Below are 21,340 nucleotides of genomic sequence, written 5' to 3'. Positions count from 1 at the left end.
TCCCTTCCTGGTTGAGAACCTTCGCCCAGACTCCGCGGCCGGGACTTCAAGAGAGAGAAGGAGCGGCCTGGACTGCGCTGTCGTCTCTGCGGCAGCGCATACGTCGCTCGGCGTCGTGAGAACCGCGCTGGCGTCGTTGGCTCGCTCGTCACTGCAGCGTTGTGGCGGCGGACGTCGTCGGCAGCCAGCGTTGGCTGGTTGGCTCGCTGACTGGCTGGGGGAATCTTGAGATTCTTGACGTTTCGGAATGCGCGGCCCCGCTCGGTGGCAAGTTCCGCAAGCTGACATCGAACGGTCCGCGCGCGCACTCACGAGTGAACTCAAGCAAAAGGTGGAAGGAAGGAAAGTGTCGTTCATTACACGAGCGACCGAAAGAAAGAAAGAAAGAAAGAAAGAAAGAGAGAAAGAAAGAAAGAAAGAAAGAAAGAAAGAAAGAAAGAGAAAGAAAGAAAGAAAGAAAGAAAGAAAGAAAGAGAAAGAAAGAAAGAAAGTGTCGCGACCGCAATAGCCGACTGACGGGGTTCCAGAGAAGTTAGCAGAAAGCGGAAAGCTAAAGAATAATAATCAAAATAAGCGAGCCTGACAGAGAACTCGAACCGACAGGTTTGGGGCATCCGTGTGGGCGGCAACGGGGGAAAAAAAAGGAAAGCAAACGCAACAAGAGGGTCTAAATGGCATAGACGTGCAACGGAGAAAGCGGCAATGAGGAACAGCATGGAGGACGACGGGGTTGCCGCTGCATGCGAGGACGACTGCTGTCTCAGTATAGTTTTGGTGGCCCGCAGCGGGTCCGTTTTCAAAGATATACGGGCCAAGCGTCGGCGCCTCTGTTGGTGCGCTTGTGTGTGCGTGCGTGCGTGCGTGCGCTCGACTGTGTGTATTACCCTCTCTTCGCGAGCTTCAAGAGCGTGGCAGGGTCCGCGGAGAAGTGGCAGTTGACGTTGTCAGACCCACAGGTTCTCTCCTTTATGCTTTCTATTTCCCCCGAGCTGTTGCCTCCGATATCGTAAATAATTGGCACTCGAGTTTCTTTTTTCGGTGAACCGACTGCTACGCTTCGGGTCCGGCTGTCGCTCTTCGCCCCTTTCTTTTCCGTTTCGCTCACGCTTCGGTTTTGGCATCCGTCCCAACCTCGACGCTTCGACAAAACGTGCAGTGTTTCCCATGCTCTTTTGTTTTTTTTTCTTACCTGTTATGTCACCTTTTCCGTTGCGTAAAGAAGGTACTGAGACTTCTAAGTTCTCTACGCTTAGTTCACCAAAGTTGTCGATCTTGATAAGGCATGGTCGCTGAGCAAGTGCTATGAACTCTAACAAAAATGGCGCGCTGCGATACTCAATGAGGAGCGACGACTGACGAGCTGCAATTTAAGACTAAAGGGTTGCCCAAAGTATATTCGCTGCAAGGCTTGCATCGACGACGAAATGAAAACAAAACCGTAGTAGCCGTTATGAGGACGGGGGCTGAATTAGCCCGGAACAGCCACAGGTCGAAATAGCAGTAGAAATTCAAACTACCATGCACGTCAGAAAGATCCCTATGCGTGACGTTGATTAGCAGGAATGTGTCTCGGCAATTAGTGATAGTTCCTCGCAGCTTTGTGAATCTAGCTTCATATTTGTACAGACTCTTCCTAACGTGTGGAATCCTTGCTAATACGAGGGGAAATGTGAGACAGGACATGAATCGAGCGTAGATCGCGGAGACAAAACAGCACGAGACGAAATGCCACCGACTCTCACGACCATGTATGAGCGGGTACTGTTTCAGCTTGTCCGCATTTAACACGTGGGAATCGAAACCATATAGTCTCACGCTCACAAACCCCGCGCAGGAAGCCGCGCAGTGTAGAGGTGTACGCTCGTCAGAGACGCACATACACCGTGCCGTTGTTGCACGCAGCTGTAGTTCCCGGTCTGAGTACTTTCTTTTGCCAGCCTTGCGGCAAGCGCTTCTGAAAGAAAACGCACCAGAGCCTGGATATTTATATATATATATATATATATATATATATATATATATATATATATATATATATATATATATATTGTTTTTCTCCGCTCGAGGCTCTAAAAGTGCGCGCGAAAGCGTGTTGCACCATGCAGTCTCCTGATGGAGGAAAAAAAAAAAAAAAAGCGCTGGGGGGAAAAGGAGTTCGCTGGTTAACAAGTGTACACGCGGTGTCTTTCCTTTTGTCTCGAGCTTGTCCCGGGCGTTCAGTTTGCGTGCGTCCTTGAAGGCTGCGGCGTCCATTGTCCGTTCCTCCCGCCGCGTCGATAATTGGTGGGCCTTTTCAAAAGCCACCGCGGTGCTCCTCTACTGCAGTCCACGGCCGTTCGCAAGACCCTGGCCGTTTAGTATTTTGTATTCTGCCTTTCGCGTCGGTTCCGAGACTTTCGAACGTTTCGGCGCACGAAGCTCTCGGTCGCGATCGTATACTTGTGGTAGAGAGGCCTGTCGCTCGCTGTCGCACGGCACACGCCACCGCGTCGCGCCGCGGGAACCTGAGCGCGCGGACGTGCACGCGATCGTCCCCTCTTGCTTCTCTCGCTCTCACAGCCGTGCCTCGCTTAGCTCGCTTTTGTGACTTCGGAAATGATCGCGCACGGCCTGGGCTGACCCCTGGTTGGTTGCGGCAGCCCGCGCGGCCTTGAAGCGAATGTACGTGAAGCTGCTTTATGTCTGGACTCCGTGTACGTCGCCTGCTGTCTTGTAGCGTTTCGAGACTGTCCCACACTTTTGCTATTGTCGCGGTGTTCTCTTTTCCACTCCGTCAGTGTTGTGAGCGGTAAAAAAAAAAGAAAAAAAAAAGGGCGTATATCGTCTGTACTCCATGGCCCTGCAGAATATAGCGAAGGAAACGAAGATTGGGTTACTTAGTGGGCCTCTTCGATTATCCGTTTATGACAGTCCCGGACTGTCCAAGACGCTGCACACGCAGCGCTCATTGGCTGAAAGCACTGCCTCCCGCAGTCCGGGACTGTCAGGAACGGATAATCGAAGAGGACCATTGAAGTCCGTACTCTGAAGGCCATGGTGGCGCGCACCTTACGAATTGTGAACGTCTGCGTGACGATTAGAGTCGTTGAAATTGACAGTTATCGAAACCTTTGACAAAAATGTTTGATACCTACATAACGGAAGCATTTCCGTGATATGTATCTCGAGTCCGCCGCGCATAATTTTTCTTGCTCTCTTCGATTATACAGCGGACCGTTTTCTCACGCTTCAGTCTGTGGAGTGACTACGGATGTAGCTACTCAGAATCCTTATGATGAAGCCCACGGCAACACACGCAGGCACACAGAGCAAGCAGTCGTTCTATACACTGTGGGGCCTAGGCGAGGATTATGTTCCAAACCATCAGAATCTTCATTGTAGCGCAGGGCAAGGAGGGGGCGTACCGCCGTGATTCAACGACACAGCTGAAGGCGGTAGCCACGCCTAATGACGCATAAGTTATAGCTCGTAAGACTGTTCTTTTGATTTCGCAACGTCTGCGATTATAATAGTTTAAGGGTACATTGCATGTGTGCCATGCACGCATTGTTCAATGACTAATGTCCTGATATTGTCTTAACAAAAGCCAGAAATCATTCGCAAACAAGAAGCTTCGCTACCTGTACAACAGCTTACCTGCGGAGACGTCGGTCGATGCGATGGCGTGGCCTGACGCACGAAAGAATGAAAAGTATTATCCGTGTAGTGGGCGCTTAGGTCTCAGAGTATACTCCCACGCAGTGACGTCACTTTGGACCGCTCGCTCACTTACTGCAACCTGTGAAGTGGCATAGACGGAGCAGGTCCGCTTATACACGGCGTTTGCAATAGTGAAAAACTGAGCGCGCCTAGCTTCCTACAACGGCCGTGTTTCCCGCCGCACAAGTGCCGATCACTGTTGCTTTTAGGTCGTTGTGTAAGGTTCGGTTAATCCCGCACTTGCAATCTCTTTCTCGTATTCGTATATTAGGTTTGAACGATCACACGGGCACCGTTCGGTATTAGTGCTTGTAGATACGAACCATCGCGTTGCGGTCGGGCTTGTTCATGCGGAAACGATAACCGCGAGGAGTAGACTGGCTATGCGTTGAACATATAAGGCCACAGCGAACCGGCAGTATGGTTTCAATCGCGCAAAGAAGCACGCGTTCTGCATGCTAAGAGCGCCCTACGCCTTGAACTGACTATACGCATAACTCTTTCGCCGGCGTCCGTTCGAATGAAAGAGCGCTGGTCATTTGTAAAGCCAGAACGGCCCTTCGAAGGCTCTGGCAGTGAAACCATTATACCGACTTACACGGCGTGGCCGCTGCGTTTTCTATAAAAAATAAGCGAAGTGTGCAGAACGCACGTTTGATTTCAATTTCAAATTTCACTTAACAAGATGTTTCCTCTGTCGACCTAGACGCCCGAAAAAGGTCGGTGAATGTATGAGCGTGTGAGCGACTAATGCCTGGTCGCAGAATACAAGAGTAAATATTTTAAAAAGAAGAAGAAGAAGAAGAAGAAAAAAAAAAATAGGCATGCATGATTCATATAGGCGCCAGTGGAACTCAAAAGAAATACGTTCGCCGGTGGTCTCCCACTGCGGATAGATATAAATGTGCCTATAAATCATCTTCACCTCGCTATGGTATCAACGAACGGTCGCCCCTGCAGTGCTTCGTAATGTATACCTCCCGAAAACGGCATTCCGGACAGCGCCACGAGTTCACATGCCACTTCGCGTTGCCCTAAACCCCGTTGTAATACCCTCGACACTGGATTGGTGCGCTGTTTGCGACGACCGCGCGAGAACAAATGTTTGAGACTGGGCGTCGGTATTGAGTGCAATAGATCTGGCGACGCCCAGCATACTAAAAGCAGATAAAAGGTATATATAGTACAAAAATAGAAGAAAATAACAATTTCCTTGAAGAAATTAAAGGCAAAGTCAAGAATAAAACAAACACTGTAAAACGTCTCAATTTCGTAGGGGAGCACCTGCGTTCGATTTATTACGGAGCGCCAGCGTTCTTATCTATTAAGATGGTATGCTTGATAGCGGTGGATAATGTCTATTAATGCACTTCACCAAACGCGTGATAAAGCTTTCTTCTACTCTTGTGCAATAAATAGTTTCGCCAGGTGTACATAATGGGGAATATCAAGGACATCAATTCTTGTGGGACGCGCGCCCCAACCAAGTCCTATAAGTTAGCTAAGCGTTCATATATATATATATATATATATATATATATATATAAGCGGGCTTCTTGCATGCGTGCCCTTTTGCATATATATGTTTATGTGCGCATGCATCCCTTCTTTTACTTCCTACATCACTTTTTTTTTCATTTTCATTATGCTCATCAGAAAAAATATTTCCAGGTGGGTAGGTATGACAGTATAATATTTCTGCTTCTCCCCAAACATCACCATCGTCTCTCCCTTTCTCTCTAGGTCCTGTGCAGTCGATCACTATAAGACGCGATCATCGCGCTGCCCGATAACTCGTAAGTCGTGCTTTATTACGCATATCTGTGATAAGACATCAGTACGTCTTGCGTAATAGCGATTTGTAACGCCATATTGTACCCCGCGAATTATAATTCTGCAAAGGGCAGTCTTTTAAGTGAGTAGTAATTAAGTAAAGAACTACACTCGCTACATGTCCCCTGCGGCAGCTTTTCTAAAGTGAAGACGCAGGGGCTGTGGGAATGTGTTGATATTACCACGAAACAAAACACACGAGGCCACCCTGTAGACATCAACCGTAATGACGAGGTCAAGATTGAGGAAGACGAAACGGTTCCCACGCTCCGCCGCGGTATCGGGCAAGACCTAACCAAAAATACCCTAAACTAACCCCCTCTTCGTTCTTTTTACCTTAATTAAACCAGGAAGATCATGCATCTCCGTATCACGTCTAAACGCCGGGTCGTCTCGGCGGGCAAGAAGTGCTCCTCCTTCCTCCCTTTGCGCTAATTTCGGACTGTGGTTCTGTGTCACATTTTGGCTTCGATGTTTGTTTCCCAGCGTGTACAAACACGGAGGCGAAGCTCGGTCTGGTCAGAAGAAAATTTGCATATCTACGAATGGGTATATAGAAGCCTACAATCTGGCCGACCTCCGGGAACTGCGCCGCGACATTAGTTGATTCCCTGGTTGTATATACGTCAGTGATACAGCTGCCAGCAAAGAAATGTGGCCGTCCCCGATAGTCGCTCAGGCTTCAAGGTATCTCCGCTCTCTCGCGGAGAAAGGCCCTATGTCTTAGTGTCGCTATAATACTGTGCAGTGCTGTTGAAGCTAGCGTTGAAGTCAGGCGATGAAGAGCGAGCGCATACCATGCGCAATGCGTTTTTCCACGGCGCAAGCATCCGCGGCCAGTGTCGCCTGCTATTAGACGCAGGAGGACGACGCTGCGGGACGCACTGTTGTTAATATTATTCTAGGTGTACCAATATGGTAGAATAGAACGAAGGGTAGACTTCGGGGGATCTGCCTCGCTGACTCTCTATATATGAAGCAACATCAATAACAACTATACTATTATGTACTGTCCAACACGGAAGCTGACACGTGAGCAGCTGCCTCAAGAGAAACGGGGAGGTGGTTATAGTGAGAATGATGCAAATGAAATGGGGTATAAACGAGTGGACAATCGGCGTGAAGAAGACCTGTAGTGCAAATATTCACACTGCTATGTCTAAACAGGGTTGCAGATCAGACGGGTGATCAGGCCCAATTTCTTTAGGAATTCACAGAGGCGTGCTATGCCGTTCTAAAGGAGAAGCTTGCATGCAGGGTGGACAAGAAAATGAGAGAAAAAAAAAAGAAAGAACTCCGTACATTGCTGATTAGTGTTCTTGTTAGGGCAATAAGTCCGAACGGTCACTCCTTATGGTACTTTAAAACTTCTGCATGATGCAACGGAGAGGGCGACCGCGTCGCTGTTGTGAAGCTCATTTGTCAATGACTGAAGTTCCTCCGTCCGCGATTTTCTTCCTTGACGCCCGCTTCCGCTCTAATTAGTTTCGTCGCAGATATTGAGATTCGTAACCTGTCAACTGGTTGGTCGAAAAGAATACCGTTCTTCTCAATAGGTCGAGGGTAGTGTCGTACAAACGATGCTAATCTACGCTGCCGACTGATCTAGTGTATAATAGTGTCCATCTTAGTGATCCTCGTACAGCATCGAAAACGCTGCACGGTACAACTATAGAGCAACGCACCACGCGAGTGGTTGCAGTGGGCCGTTCGTCCGCGTGTGGCGCTCGCGCGGTCTTCTTCCTGCCGAACGAGCGAAATCACGGAGGAGAAGGGAGCACCTCCGTAGGGGGGCAGTCAGTATATATAAGATGTACACACACGCGTAGTCTCGGGAGCGGCGATTGCGGTCAATTCCTCGCCAATTTCGCCGGGCTGCCCGGCGTTTCGCTGGAGCCGGCGGGCATCGCTTTGTCCGTTCGCTGCCGGCGCGTACGAATAAAACGGGGACGTGGGAAACGAAAATTCGAGCCGGCAGCAGCGAGGGTGTCGTCATAACGACGGTCTCAGCGGCCGAGAAAGCTGCGCGAAAACGGCCTGGCTTCGACAATATTTACATGCGCGCTGTACTGCGCGTGCGCATAGTGTATAATGATCGTGTGTGTTCGGCAGGCGGCGGTCACAGTGCACGACCGTTCGAAGCATGCAAGGCGCACTCGCCGAGGAGGCGTGAAATTCTCGGGAACGCCGGAGTACTCGCTCGAGGCCCTCCAACAGGCATTGCGCATAATTGCTCACGCTGCGCTCCGAGGGCGTCTCTCGAAGCAGTTCACGCGGTATTCGCACAGAGTCCTTCGTGTTCCGCGTGTAAATTGTGACCGCTCGCCGTTCGTGAGGCATGAAGGTGAACGCCGCGCTTCAGTTTTAAGCGGCTGTATAGGGTTACCAGACCATGCGCGGCCTCACGATGCAGGAAGACGAATTGCTGCCGGTTTGACGTTGCTTAACTATTGCTCATTGGCGGCCAGGGATGATTAAGCGTGCGGGATACTTAATGCGGTGTTTCTAGAACCGGTAAGACGGTCATGGCTTTTTGTTTGGAAATTTGGGCATGCCACGTAGGGCCCGTGTCGTAGAAGAATGATCTATTAATGCACAGTGACGCGGTGAGGGCTGCTTAGCAAACACTCAATTTTCTCGCTCATGTGTGGCGCCCATGCATCGGTCAATTTAAAAAAAAAAGAAATTATCAAGTGCTACGATCGAGGAAATCTGTCGAGCGGCATCACTCACAGTCGCCGCTTAGCTATGCCGAAATGTGGTCAATCATTTTCGCATTAGAAGCACACGAAGAAAGCTGCAAGAACTTGCTCTTCACATTGATGTGACGGCCACTAATTTTCCAAATAAATGCTCCCCCCCCCCCCCCCCCACCCACACACACACACACACACAAATGCGCACACCTTAACTGCACAAATGCGCTTGCACAAATGCGCACTCCTTAACTGAAGGACACATAGGCGCAGTCAGCGTCCGGAGGGCATCGCCTCTTTCACTTACATCGCAGGTCAGTACATAGCAAGTCCCTGCTCCGGGGGCAAAGGGGGGCGCGTGTCAGAGCGAGTCTAATTTGCTTTCGGCCGCTTTCTTTTCCTCGTCGGGGCGCGTAAACTGTGTCGTACTCGTTCCTAAACGCCCCCTGTGTCCAGAGAACGCGAACGACGTTCGCACGAGTCCAGGAGACCCGGTCAGTCGCGCTTTGAGTGTTCCGTGAGAACGGCTGAAAGAAAAAGCTCTTGGTCGGTGGGAAAGTAGACGACACGTATATAGTTTGCGTCTTGCCTACTGCGAGCGCTTTTCCTCCTCATCACGGCCGCCCCCGGGTTACGGAGCCCCAGCACGCAACCCAAGCGCATCTTATAATACCACCCTCTTGTCTTGCTTCTTTGAGGAGTGTCTAGTTAGCAGCGCTTTTCCTGGATCGGCGTCTCAGTAGCAGTATAGGTGTTAGTAAGGAAATATCTAGTTAGCGGTGCTTAACCCTCTATACCTCAGTGTTTGTTGTTATTACTGAATGTGGGTGCCGGAGGCGTGGCATCAAGGGTGACGACGGTTACTCCTTTTCCCGTATAACCTTACTACACACAAACACGCGTCCAAACCTATACATATAGGTTTGGACGTGTCGGTGTTTGATTCTAGGCAGACTATAGCTCACAACAACGCGGGGAACGACGTCGCTGTAAATCAAGTTTCATATTTTCGCTGTACTTTAATCAGCTGCTCCGCAATAAAGCAGAGCGTTCCAGCTAAAATCGTTTTTAAGACCTTTTTATACTTTTGCGTGTACCACGTTATCACGCTTCAGTAAACATTGTTCAGTAAACATTAAGGATACTTCAGCTGGAGCGCCAAACTATCTGGTTGCTTGTATTTTAAAGAAAGCGTAGAATTCAGTCACCGACTCCAAGGGGATCTTCTTAAATTGGAGATACTACAAGCGCGTAAGTAATATTGTATGACGATATTTCGCCGTGGAACGCCGTATAGGCAAGTAGCGTCCGTGTGTATGTACGTAAGCACGACACTGTACTAATTGACAGGTATGATAAACCAACGTGCTCCATTGTGCATTGAAGCCAGTGGACGTTTTGTATATTGCGACTCTGGAGTCTTGCGGAAAGCACTTCGAGGAGGATTCTATTTATTTCGTATGCAATTACAAAATAGTTTTCGTTAGTCGACTTGGCAGATTCGCTAAATCTTCTTGATTTAGCGGGAGATCCGCTAAATAGCAACATTTCTCATGGACCCTTGCTATTCGGCTGAATGCAAGTCGTTTTATATTATAGCTCGGCGCAGAATAAAGTTCATGAATGACAGAGGTGATTTCCCGGGTCAACTTGAAACCCATTAGTTTCTTCGACGCACCATGAAGTCTGCAAATACTAAACATGCCGGCAAAATAGAAAGTCCGGGAACTATACAGGACGAATGCGTTCGGGTCCCTCGGTCCTGGTGGAACCACATTTATCAGTACTTGCACTACCGAGACCAGTCTGTGGCCAGTGCCGTTTAATATAAAACTTATAACTGCGCTATAGAAGCGCAGTTATAGAAGCGAAGATCCAGCTATAGACGCATCCTTGAAAAATTCCACACCGCAGGTTTTCTGACAATCGCACGTGGCGCCTGCCGCGTCGCTGTCATATGCACAGCGGGTTAAGGCATGTTGGCATCAATGCGCTATATGCAAATTCACGCCAAAGCGCGGTAAGTTTTCTGAGCACGGAACAACATGCTGGCCGGCGCCTTGTCTGTTGTCCGGACAACACGCCCACCGGCCTAAGCGATGGCATCGAGTAATTTTTCGTAACCAGGCATTCAAAGTCGTTGTGCCAGTACCCCTTGTTTTTATGTATGCTTTGCTCGGTGAGTCGTTTGCTCGCATACTGAAAAGTCTGTGCTAGTCGCGTTCGTTAGCCGCAAATAGATTCAACAGCACCAGTCGTTCAATTCGTAGGTATCTCTCTGTGATGGCACAATGTCGCTCATGAAACACAACTATAATTCAGCCACTCTCAAACCACCATTCTGTCTATTCGGCTATCTTATCTTTATTGTTCGATACAGACTGCGCCGAAAAGGTCGTAGTTTATTTTTTTTTTCCTTTCTGTCGTATCCTGTCACCGGTGAAGTACTTGCAACCTTCACTAATGATAAGGCTTGTTCAAATACCGCAGACGTTTAATGATGCCCTAATATATCCATGCAAGATCAACATCCCTCTATGTCCACAAGAGATGGGGGTTATACTTACTGGTTACCTATACTCTCACTCTTTTTTTTTGTTTTTACTTTGCTTTGGCACGTAACGCCTAAAATTCTGTGACATTTTGTAGTCATCTTACAGCGCTCAATTATATATATTTGCCATTGCTCTCTTTACACTACACACCTCCCCCGCCTCCTTATGCAATGGCCACGTAATGACCTAGCTAACAGGCCCTTAGGTTACTTAGGTTAGGTTAGCTTAGACCACGTTAGTAATGAGAGGAGTTGAAAATGCACGGAAGCGAGAGGTTCACTCACACAAGAAGCAGGCGACGATGCTTAGCGCAGCATTCAACGTTCCGCGCGCACACAGATACAAGTGGCACATATAGCAAATACAAGTTGCCACGGTGTTTCTCCCTTGTCTCTTCTTCCGGGTCTCAGTGGAAGGAAGGAAAACATAATGTCGGTAATGGTAGGTAAAAAAGAAAGAAAGTCGGAAAGTCCTCGGTCCTGCTCCGCATTTTCTCTAGCGCGGGTCAAGCGTGATGCCCGCGCCAAGGCTTCCACGGAAGTGAACGCACGTATAGACACACACACACACACTGCGTGCTCGGCCGCCGTCGGCGGCGCGGCAGCTACAGTTTATCTTGCGCGCTGTCGCATTGTTCGCCGCGTTTTTTGCGGCGCTTGCACGAGGTGATGATTGCTGACTGCTCGCGCATGCTGCTTGGCCGTTTCCTTTTCTTTTCTTATTCGTGACTTTGCGCGTTGCCGAGTTTCTCGCAGATATAGGGGCACTTGTCACCTCGGAGAGGCGGGAAGTAGGACCGTTCCATGGAGAGGCGGTGTCAGACTTCATTTTTTTCTTTTGTCTACGTTCGTCGTCTTCCGCCTGAAACACTGTAGACTTCTGGCAAAGTAATACATGCCGGTAGGTCGAAGTTATAGGGAGATGCACAGTTGACGGTTGCATCGGGAACACGAGGGCTTTTTCTCCTGCTCGGGAGCATAGCCTACTTGGCTACAGTCTCATTTCTCAGGCTCCTCCGCCTCCTCTTCTTCGTCTTCATTTTCTTCTTCGATGTCGGGGTTTCCATGGCTGTTCCGCGTGTCTGCATGCAAGGCGATTACCTGTGTTTAATACTGTCTCTGTTGTTCCGCGTTGTCTTTACCCCCGAAGAACGGCAACGGTGACCCTTCCAGAGATATACTCTTTGATTTGTATGCTTATTTTCTTTCCTTCTTTTGTCCGATATACTCGTAGTATTGTTTGTTGTTGCTGTTGCTGTTGTTGCTTTACAAATGTAACTTCTGTGAATTGCTTTGTCAAAGCCCGCTGCTACATGGATGAACCGGGTAAAGGACAATTATAACAAATGCAACGAACAAGTGAAGGAATTATGATAGGCATTTTCCAGGGGGGAGCCACCCACTTTGACCGCGCTGCTATTCGGGCACGCATATTGTGCAGGGAGTCGCGTTATCTCAATCCTGAAAGAAAAGGAAACGAATGTCGGCGACTGGGTTCCGAAGTCCCCGATGCTTCGTTTTTCGCATTATACGCAATATTTTCGCTCGTATCTCCAGGTCAGCTTGCCGCTGACGCGAACAGACGAGGTAAAGATATCCACCGCGTAATCACGCACGTCTTGGGGCAGTTCTGGGAGACTTACAGCGGGAATCGCATTATCCTGTTTCTCCGTTTCTATAAGACGGCGACGGCGGGAAGATATGACGCAAGCGTGCGTACGCGTATATACTGTATATGCGCATCTCGCACGAAACCGCCACACCGCGGCGCAATAAAAACCGCGAGCTGCTCGCACGCCACTCCCGCGTTAGATGCACGCTGACACGTCCTAAGGGGCCGTGGCAGCTTTTCGCGCTGGAAACGTGTTTTGCCGCGGTTCCCGCCGCGTTTCTCTCGCTCGGCGTTAATCTCTCGGACAGTGTTTCGTGTGTGTGCGATGCGTCGGAAGCGAGAGGAAAAAAATGCCGTAGCGCGGCACTTGTGCCATTACAACAGCTTGTTCCCATGGTGCGCCCGCGTATATAATCCCTCGGTCACGCCGGATTTGCATGCTTACGGACCCTTACATAGCCTGCGCGCGATCGTCTCGCTATAAGGCACATACGGCGCACCGCGCCGGTGTTACGTATAGCTTATACTACACATTCCGTTCCGCGTTCGCATCGGCGCTATACCGCGGGCCAACAGCTTTGACCTCGACGTCTTCCTTACGTGATACACTTTGCTCCTTCGATCTTTGTTTCGCCCGCGCTTCTCGCTTGCATGTCAGACGCGGCCCTTGTCGTCTTTTCTTGCGCATGAAGTCGGTGTGTGTTTTCTTTTCTCGTCTCCGCGTTTTATGGCAGCGTCATTCTGGCGTTTATTTGTTATGTTTTCCTGTGCCAGCTTAGAGTGCTTCAGTTAAACCTATATAAGTCGACGTTCGCAGTCTTCCACCGATATTATAGAGGGCAAAAAAATAAATAATAATAAACGTGTACGTAGGCCATGTCCGTTAAGCTGGAAGCGGATGGTCGCCTCTACATGGCGCGTTTTGTGCCGATAAGAATGACCGATCAGGTTAAACAAGCTTTGTTATGCATCGCTGCAGTCCGCGGTTCCGGTGATACAACTCAGTTATTTCTCTGGTCACCTAGAACGGAGAGCTTAACTAAGCGGCGTGCAGCAAAGTGTAGAGAAAGGAAAAAAAAATACAGTTCTGACCGGAGGTGAATTAAGCATTGAAAGCGATAGCAAGACTTAGTGTTGCGCTCGAGTTCTTCACACGCTGTTCTAACAATTGACCCTTTTCGCGGAGCACTTTCTGCTAGAGAAGCAGATGGCGCTTTCGGCGGCGGGCCACAAGTGGCCTCAGCGACAGTGCACGAATACGAAAGCACTACCGCTTCTACATAGCTTCTGTACGATCAGCTGGCGGAAATGCAACTGCGTTTTCGCTAACGCACTGTGATCCAATCATGTGGATTGACGACGTGTGCAGTAGTTGGCTGCAAAAATAGTGACTGGCATATTAAGGAATGGAATGAATCTGTGTGGCCAAGTTGGCGGACCGCTGCTGCAACTGTCCGTACGTATTACCGGCACTTCGAGACGTACGGCTTTCCTAGTGGATACAGAAATTTGCTCATCCGCCAGCGTTCTATCGCTAACCTTCAAAGGAAGGGCTTCATGCAGCCCCGGAAAGTCGGCAAATGTGAGTACCGCTCGTTAAGCAATGGCAAAGGGAGTAGCACCTCCTCCTGTCACAGTAAGTTTCGCGCAGAATATGTACACACATCTACCCCAACTGGCACTGAAACTTACGCCCACTCTATCGCCAATGTGTTAAGTATAAGTGAATGGGCGCACACTTGAATAGATGCGAACTATATACGCGCAATAGAGGGTTTTAGATTAGGGGGATACAAGCGCTGGGGCCCCAAGCGCTAGGGGGCCCCAACGCTTGCGTCCCCCTAATTTAAAACTCTCTAATATATGACGGAATACGCCGATAGTGCCGAATGGTCGAAGTTGAATGTTTCGTGATGGTTCACAAGAGTAACCGAGTTACCGATAATACATCTTTGCTACAATTTATTAATTGCAATGCACAAAACAGCTACATTTCAAGCCTTATGTGCAGCAAGAATAAATCTATCGGAACTGAGCACACCCGCGAATGATTAGGCAGAATATAATCAGATAGCAACCGCACCGAGGAACATTACTGAGTCGGAAACGTGATAAGCCGCTGCTTCAAAATATTTCAGATTCAAACTAATCCACATTCAATTCATGAGCGGAATGTTTGGAATTTGGATAGCTTGGAATACATGTTTAGCCCCGCTTTTAGAGCAAGCACCATATACGCTGCTCGCGCCGTTTGGACATAGCTTAATCAGCTCCGAAAGCGCTTTTGCATGTTCTCTGAAGCTGCGGCCAGAGCTTCGTGTCGTCCACCCAGTCACCATCTACGATATTTCCCGAAACAGAGGTTCGCTAAGCCGCACCGGCGTCATACACATCCATTGTAAACACGGAGGTAACGGAGGCAGTTGAGGCAAGCAATGGACACGTCACCACGTGATCAAACATGGCAGGGCCCGCGGGTTCTCCGCGGAAAGGGGTCAATACGCGGAGGTGAAATAGCGCAACGCAGCACGCGATACAACTGATGCTGTTGCCCATCTGGAACAGCGCCCTGGCATGATACCAGGCGTCTCACAACGCAGGCATGATGAGGAATAATACCCGCGCTGGCGGTACAGGCGTCATACCTCATTGGTGCACGAGATGAGACTGACGGCAATGCCGTCGGCACCCACAGAAAGGAGTTAGAGAGATTTAGCTTGACATTTACAGTCCGTTGAGCTCAGGCCAGTGTGCACACAACGGTGTGGTATGCACACAGCTGCTCAGAGGGATCGCTAATGTGTGCGCTGACGACGCACATATGCCAGCAGCTGTGCATGCGCCGTCGATACCAGGACGTCACGACGGCGCCGGCATAGAAGTGCTATCGCAATAAAAGGATCTTGGAGCATGAAGCACAAATCGGCCACAAGAAAGGATTGGGAAGTCAGCTTGATAACCGTCTTACTATAACCATTAATATAAAACGCGTGATAATATTGAGGACTTTGTTTAAAAAATGAATTTCGAAATAAGCTTAATGGTTTGTCTAGCGGAGCTATATTTTGTCTAGGGACTGACCACGCACAGAACATTATGAACAGATGCATTACTTAACAACACTAGGAAACATTTGCCCAAGCGTGTCGCAATGAAGCTAGGAAAAATTTTGGAAGGATTAACGAATGATGTTCTACATTTTTTTAGCTGTCACGAGCATGGGAGTCGAGATAAGGTCGCACACTTCCGGGTACAGTGTTCTATGTTTGAGGCGCAGAAGGAAGCCGAAGAAAGCAGACACGGAACAGACCTTAGGACAGCATTCCTCGTCACTCGGGCGTGGCAAAACTAAAATTTATTTGCAGATACGCTGAACAATGATTATCTAAGCAAATTACTCGTGCTCAAGAAATATCGAGTAGTTGATGTGGTCGTCGTGACTATCCAAGACAAAAAAAAAAAAAAGAAGAAGCTCGCATAACTCCGGTACACGTACATGTAAGTGTATCTGAAGGCTCGTGGGCGGCTCCCCGAGACACCAAAGTTCTCGTTTGTAAGAAAACGAAAGAAAAACGGCAGCGCTTAATCCGATTCACCGGTGGGTTTCCGCGCCTTCCTCGCTCCTAATTCTGTCTGTTTGTTCTGACCGGCGCCGTTCCGCTATGCTGTCGAACAACCTTTTCTTCGGTAACACCGCATTCACCTTTTTTATTCGCTACACTGCCCGTCAATTTCCCGGTATATTTGTATGCAGGGGAGGTAGGCCGCCGCTAAAACGACGCGCATCGTTCTCTGTTCAGTGGGGCGCGGATGTACGAGAAAACGCGCGCAGGTAAAATAAAAGAGCGGTTATCAAGCGCGCCGCGCAGTTTTCAAAACTTGATTTCCCGTAGTCTTCTTAGCTGGCCGTCATTCGTGCGATGAATATCAAAGGGCGAGAACTCACAAAAGCGAGCGCAACCGGGCGGGCTCTGCTGCAACGAAGCAGCGCGCTCCGAGGAGGGATCAATCTTTGGCGAAACCTTGAAAAACGGCGCGCCGACGCCGTCAAAAAGCGCGCAAGCGCGCGAGTTGCAGCTTAAAGCCCCGGTGTCAGCGCGTGTGCTCACGCACGCGCACATACACACGCATGCACACTGCTTCGGGAGGGAAGCCGGCCACATCTTGTGCACACACATGTGGGAGAGGCTGGGAAACGGGTCTCTCGGAACGAGTGGCGCCGCATCAATCCCGCGACGAAGGAACCTTGATTTCCCGGAGCGGGCATGCACAAAAGCGGCCGTCCAGCGTTTAGGTCTGCTCCCGCTTTCTTTAGGGTGCCTTCTTGTTATTATTTTTTTTTCGATACGTTTCCTCCCATCGGTGAAGTGCTTGTCAGTCTCAAGGCTGCTCCTTTTTCTTTCTTTTTCGAGATTTATTCCTTCGCCCCCGACAGGCGCGCGCACGCTCTCTTTTCAAAACGACGATGAAGAACGCTCGAAAAGGAATATTAAGTGTCCGGGTTAAAAGGCACTGACTTTTAACGTCTTCTCGACGTAGTCACAAAGTGCGTATACAAGGCGCTTCTAGTGCGTTAGCTCGCGACGTGTGAGCGGGTAAAAGATGCGTCACGTTTCTTGCTGAGAACATTGTAAAGCGAAAAAAAAAGAAGTTATGACATTCTGAGAACATTGGACGTGCGTGTCCGTGCCTGAACATACGCGTACAGCGCCATGTTGGGGTGTTACACGAGTGGATTGGCATCGCAGCGAGCCTTCGTATGGGCAGTGACTCCAGAGGAAAGGTGGATGTATCTCGAAATTACTTATGACGAAGGCCATCTATAAATAAAGTTGTGGTGTTTATAACGTCCCGAAACTGCTCTCGCGGGTTATGATGGACGGCCGTGATGGAGGGCTCCTGGTCGATTTTGATCACTTAGGTTTCTTCAAAGTACGTGCACCCAATGTAGCCCTTGTTGGTTTCTGCTTTGATGTCGGGTTCCATCCCACCGCTGCCACCAGTTGTTGCGACACCGGTTACTAGAACCTCGACCGGCGTTACTACTAGGTAGCGTGGCGTTATCAACAGCCTGCAGGATCGTTTTCCATTCTGTCCCAGTATTAATGCGGCCGCCGCGGCTCGAGAGTGGAACCCGCAACGTCTTGATCAGCAGCGCAGCGCCAATCGTCACTAAGCCACCATGGCTGGTGGTGTCGGCTTTCGAGCAAAGTACACTTGCGTCTCCATTCTTGGTGTCTCCTTTCTCCGCGTTGGCGTACCGACGTCAGTTCACACTAGAGCCAGCACCTCCCTCTCTTCGATTGCTTCGCGTGCAATCGCCACGATGCAACGACGGTGTACATTATACATCAGCCGCAAGAGAGCGCATCTGTTCCACGCCGCGCGACACAGCTCCGTTTCTCCCACGCAGCTGGTTACACTATACATTATGACCCACCCTGCCGGGCCAATGCCACAAGCGAGCGAGTGTCGTCCCAAGACAAATTCTCTCAGTGGACAGGGGCTCTCGCAAACAGAGCGCGCGAGTAGCGAGCGCATGCACTCAACCGCTGTCGCGACACTTCGTCCCACGTGGTGCGTCTCGACAGAGAAGCCGCCTTCACTGACGTCGGCGAGTGTCAAGGAAGGGCGGCGGAAAGCCGCAGCGGCACTCGTCCATTGGCCGCCCTCGCGCCCACTGTATCTCGACGACTGACCTGGCGAGCGTAGTACGCGCGTAACGTCGAAGAGTAGCTTAGTCCTCCCTTCCAGCGAAGAAAACACACTGACGGAAGGGGGTGGGGGCTGAGGCCCTCGAGCGAAATGCGGCGGTGCCTCATTTCGCGCTCAGCCGGTTATCCATCAACCGCGGGGCGCATTAAACGAAAAGGAAGGCGGTGAGGCGACAAGCCTCACTAGAGGAACCGCGAGCTCCTTTGCGGGGGTAGCGCGCTCCTTTCTGTATGATCCATCCTTGCTTGCGTGAAACTTCGCCACTGCCGCCGAGCTGACGGTCAACCACGGCTTCAGCAGCAGCAGAGAAGAGAGCCGAAACGAGTGTACGCCCAGACCGCTTGACGGTTCAATTCGCCGCCCGTGTTTTGTAGCTTGCGCCAGGGAGTGAGTACAGTGAGTGTGGCGTCCGGCTTTTCCATCTCTGCGCAGTCGGAGAGAGCCGCACAGCTTTACTGCCGCTGCCCGCCGGCTATACCACCGCTGGCGGACGTGCAAGACGATGTCCTGCGCAACCGCCGCCGGTTTGATCTCCCACTTGTCGGACGCATGCCATGCCGTGGTTCGGAAAGCTTTCACGCGTGGCGTCGTGTTTTCTTCCGTTTGCTTCGAGCCGAGTGACACGCTTCGCCTTGTCGAGATTATAACGCCATCGCTGGACACTTCTGCTGCGAGGCGACGAGATAAAAATCGGATGTGGTTGTACGCACGAGCCCGCATGCCTGTTCCCGTATTTCTTCATCTTCTTCTTCGTTTTCAGTGCCCGCGTTTCCCTTTTGTTCTTTCTGAAGTTCGTTCTTTCTCCTTTCCGGCTGTCAAAACAGGTATAGGAAATCAGCCTAGCGCTGTGTCTTGCCCTTTCAATCTGACGCGATTAAACGCCGTGCCAAGGCGCGCCACGCCGCATGCAGCGGCGAGCGAAAGCGCCAGAGTATGCACGTGAGAGCGAGAGCGCCACTTCCTGTCGCTTTCGCGCAACCTTTTAGCGCGCCCACATTAACGGACATTTCCCTCGAGGGTTGTCTGTCAGAAAACGGTCGAATGGAGAATGAATCAACTAGAGCTTTCGACTCAGCTCAGCCCTTTCCTGATCTCGTTCTCCTGTATAACTGCGGATTCACGCGGCAGGGATTCCTTCTCGTTAACCTCCTCTCTTTCCCGTATTCCACCAACTTTCGCTCTATTGTTCTCGCCCTATTGCTTCGAATTCGTATATAATTCGTGTTACGTCATCATTCTCTATGGGCCTCACCCGCCGAATTTTCTGGGTGCTTTTTTTTTTTCTGTGTTCAGCGGTCTGGATTCTAGTATCAGTGGTCTGGATGTTGCTTAAGCACATACAAAGGCAAAAAAATATATAATTACGTCTCTAATAAGAGTGGTAAAGCAGAGTGGTAAAGCATTCCAAAACATTAAAGCAAGCAGTCACGATGAATACGTAACCTTCACAATATACCTATAAGCTGTTGAAGTTCCATCAGTAACTGGTGTCCCTGCTTATGCTCGGAGGGAAAAAAAAAGCGTAACTTTACACGGGCGAGGAAGGAAAACAGACACATACAAGCACTGAACTCACAACAAAGAACCGTTTATATCACCATGTATCTATATTAACTATAGCCCTAATGTCAGCTCTATGCGTATATCTTTGAGATCCTTGCAGGACCCCATTCCTGCAATGGCTTCTGCTATACGTATATGGAGCTTGGAATGTCGACCAAGAAGCCGGTATTTAGGCCCGAGAGGTAGGTTACTGCTCTATCCATTAATTTAAATACATAATTAATTAAACCCTTGATGATAGCAAAACTGGAGGCCCACTTGGCTCTCTACTCTATACGTATATATAGTGAAAGATGGGACTTCGCTCTGTTAATACGTACGCAGCTGGTGCAAACGCGCAGTGGCTGTTTTCAATGTCTAGTTAAATTACGTTTTCCTTATTAAGGCCGCAACTAAGCGTATTCATGGCACGCAACGCGCAGGCAATGCGTCTCCGCGGGCAGCGAACGTCAGCTGCTCGAGGCGCTAGTCGTGACGCAAACTCGTCGGAAACTTTTGCGACGGTCGGGTAGGAGTTTTCAGGCATACTCATATCCACCGGAACATTACGTTTAGGATACGCTGGCGAGCCTGGTTCTTGTGCTGATAAGATTGTTAGTTCATAGGTTACATTGAGTCCGATGCGAATAAACTAAGATGCGCTCAGTCCTGCATGGTCGATTATGAGCGAGGGCGGAATGATCATTAAAATATATACTCTAATGGAGCGAGCCCTCGTGGCGAATTAGAACATTGCCCAATTAGCCCAGAGGCTAGCAAAAATTAAGCGAGTGTTCGTGGCATCTGTGCGCTTGCGTAAAGCATGCAGCCGCTAAAGCGTGGCGCCACTGGCCTCAATTGCGCGCTATCTAGATGTTCCGCTATGTGGACTGCATTAAATCAGACTGTCCGCATGCAATACAAGCGTATTCGTGTGTCTGCGCCCAGGTATTGTAACGAGGCCCCCGCTACGCGTTTTTTAATTAACGCATCAGCAGCAATGAAGTCGATCCTGAGAGTGTGTTTTGTAAACAGAGAGACTTATTTACTCTGCGCTACAGTATAGCCGTAGGTGCGTGGTCGCAATAGCTTTCATTGAAATAATGTACCGTAAATATTGCTCTCGGTTCGATGTACGCCTGCTTCGATCGAATCGACGTTATTTGGGTTGGTCGAGTATAGAGTACGTGCATGCGCAGGTGCAATTTATTCGCAACCGTTTATCACGGGGGTTGCTAGCTGTGGCATGAGAACCTAGAAATTCTTTAAATAATAACAATTTATAGTGACATTGTGTAACGTCTCATAGCAACTTCAAGGCTGTGACAGACGATGTAAAGGAATGTCTTGGCATAATTTTGTCCTGTTGGTGTTCTGTAACGAGACACTATAAAGAAAAAAAACACTAAATGAGTGTAAACAGGTAAAATATTGCTTCGAAACTTTATTTTCGTCCATATTGCCCGAAGATGTTCATAATTACTGCAGTAATAATCTCCAGACTTTTGAAGGGCAGAAATGCGGCCTTGTTGGTACGACATACTGTAAGGCAAGCGCATAAAGAAGGACAGACGCAGGGTGCGACACATTGCACATGTGCGCATGCACTGCGCGTGTGTGATACGCTCCGTATGTTCTTGTTTTTTGTGCTTCAGTTGCAGCATACTGCAAGTGGTACTTTCAAGAAAA

General features: G+C 49.5%; 1 protein-coding gene across 4 annotated transcripts in view; it reads left to right on the top strand.

The window, feature by feature from the left end:
• The window catches only part of LOC119446553 (uncharacterized), a 531,274-nt gene that overhangs the window by 179,374 nt on the left and 330,560 nt on the right, over window positions 1–21,340 (top strand). Inside the window, exon 4 of one of the 4 annotated variants that reach the window (XM_049664210.1) lies at window positions 5,443–5,495. The exons of the other annotated variants lie outside the window; for them this stretch is intronic. The gene's annotated coding sequence lies outside the window, so the exon portion shown is untranslated. The remainder of the gene's footprint in view (window positions 1–5,442; window positions 5,496–21,340) is intronic. 4 annotated transcript variants of the gene reach the window in all.

The sequence above is a fragment of the Dermacentor silvarum genome, chromosome 3, assembly GCF_013339745.2.
Source record: "Dermacentor silvarum isolate Dsil-2018 chromosome 3, BIME_Dsil_1.4, whole genome shotgun sequence".
NCBI classification, from domain to species: Eukaryota; Metazoa; Arthropoda; class Arachnida; order Ixodida; family Ixodidae; genus Dermacentor; species Dermacentor silvarum.
The sequence above is the reverse complement of the archived record's forward strand: the minus strand, read 5'-3'. Positions and strand labels throughout refer to the sequence as shown.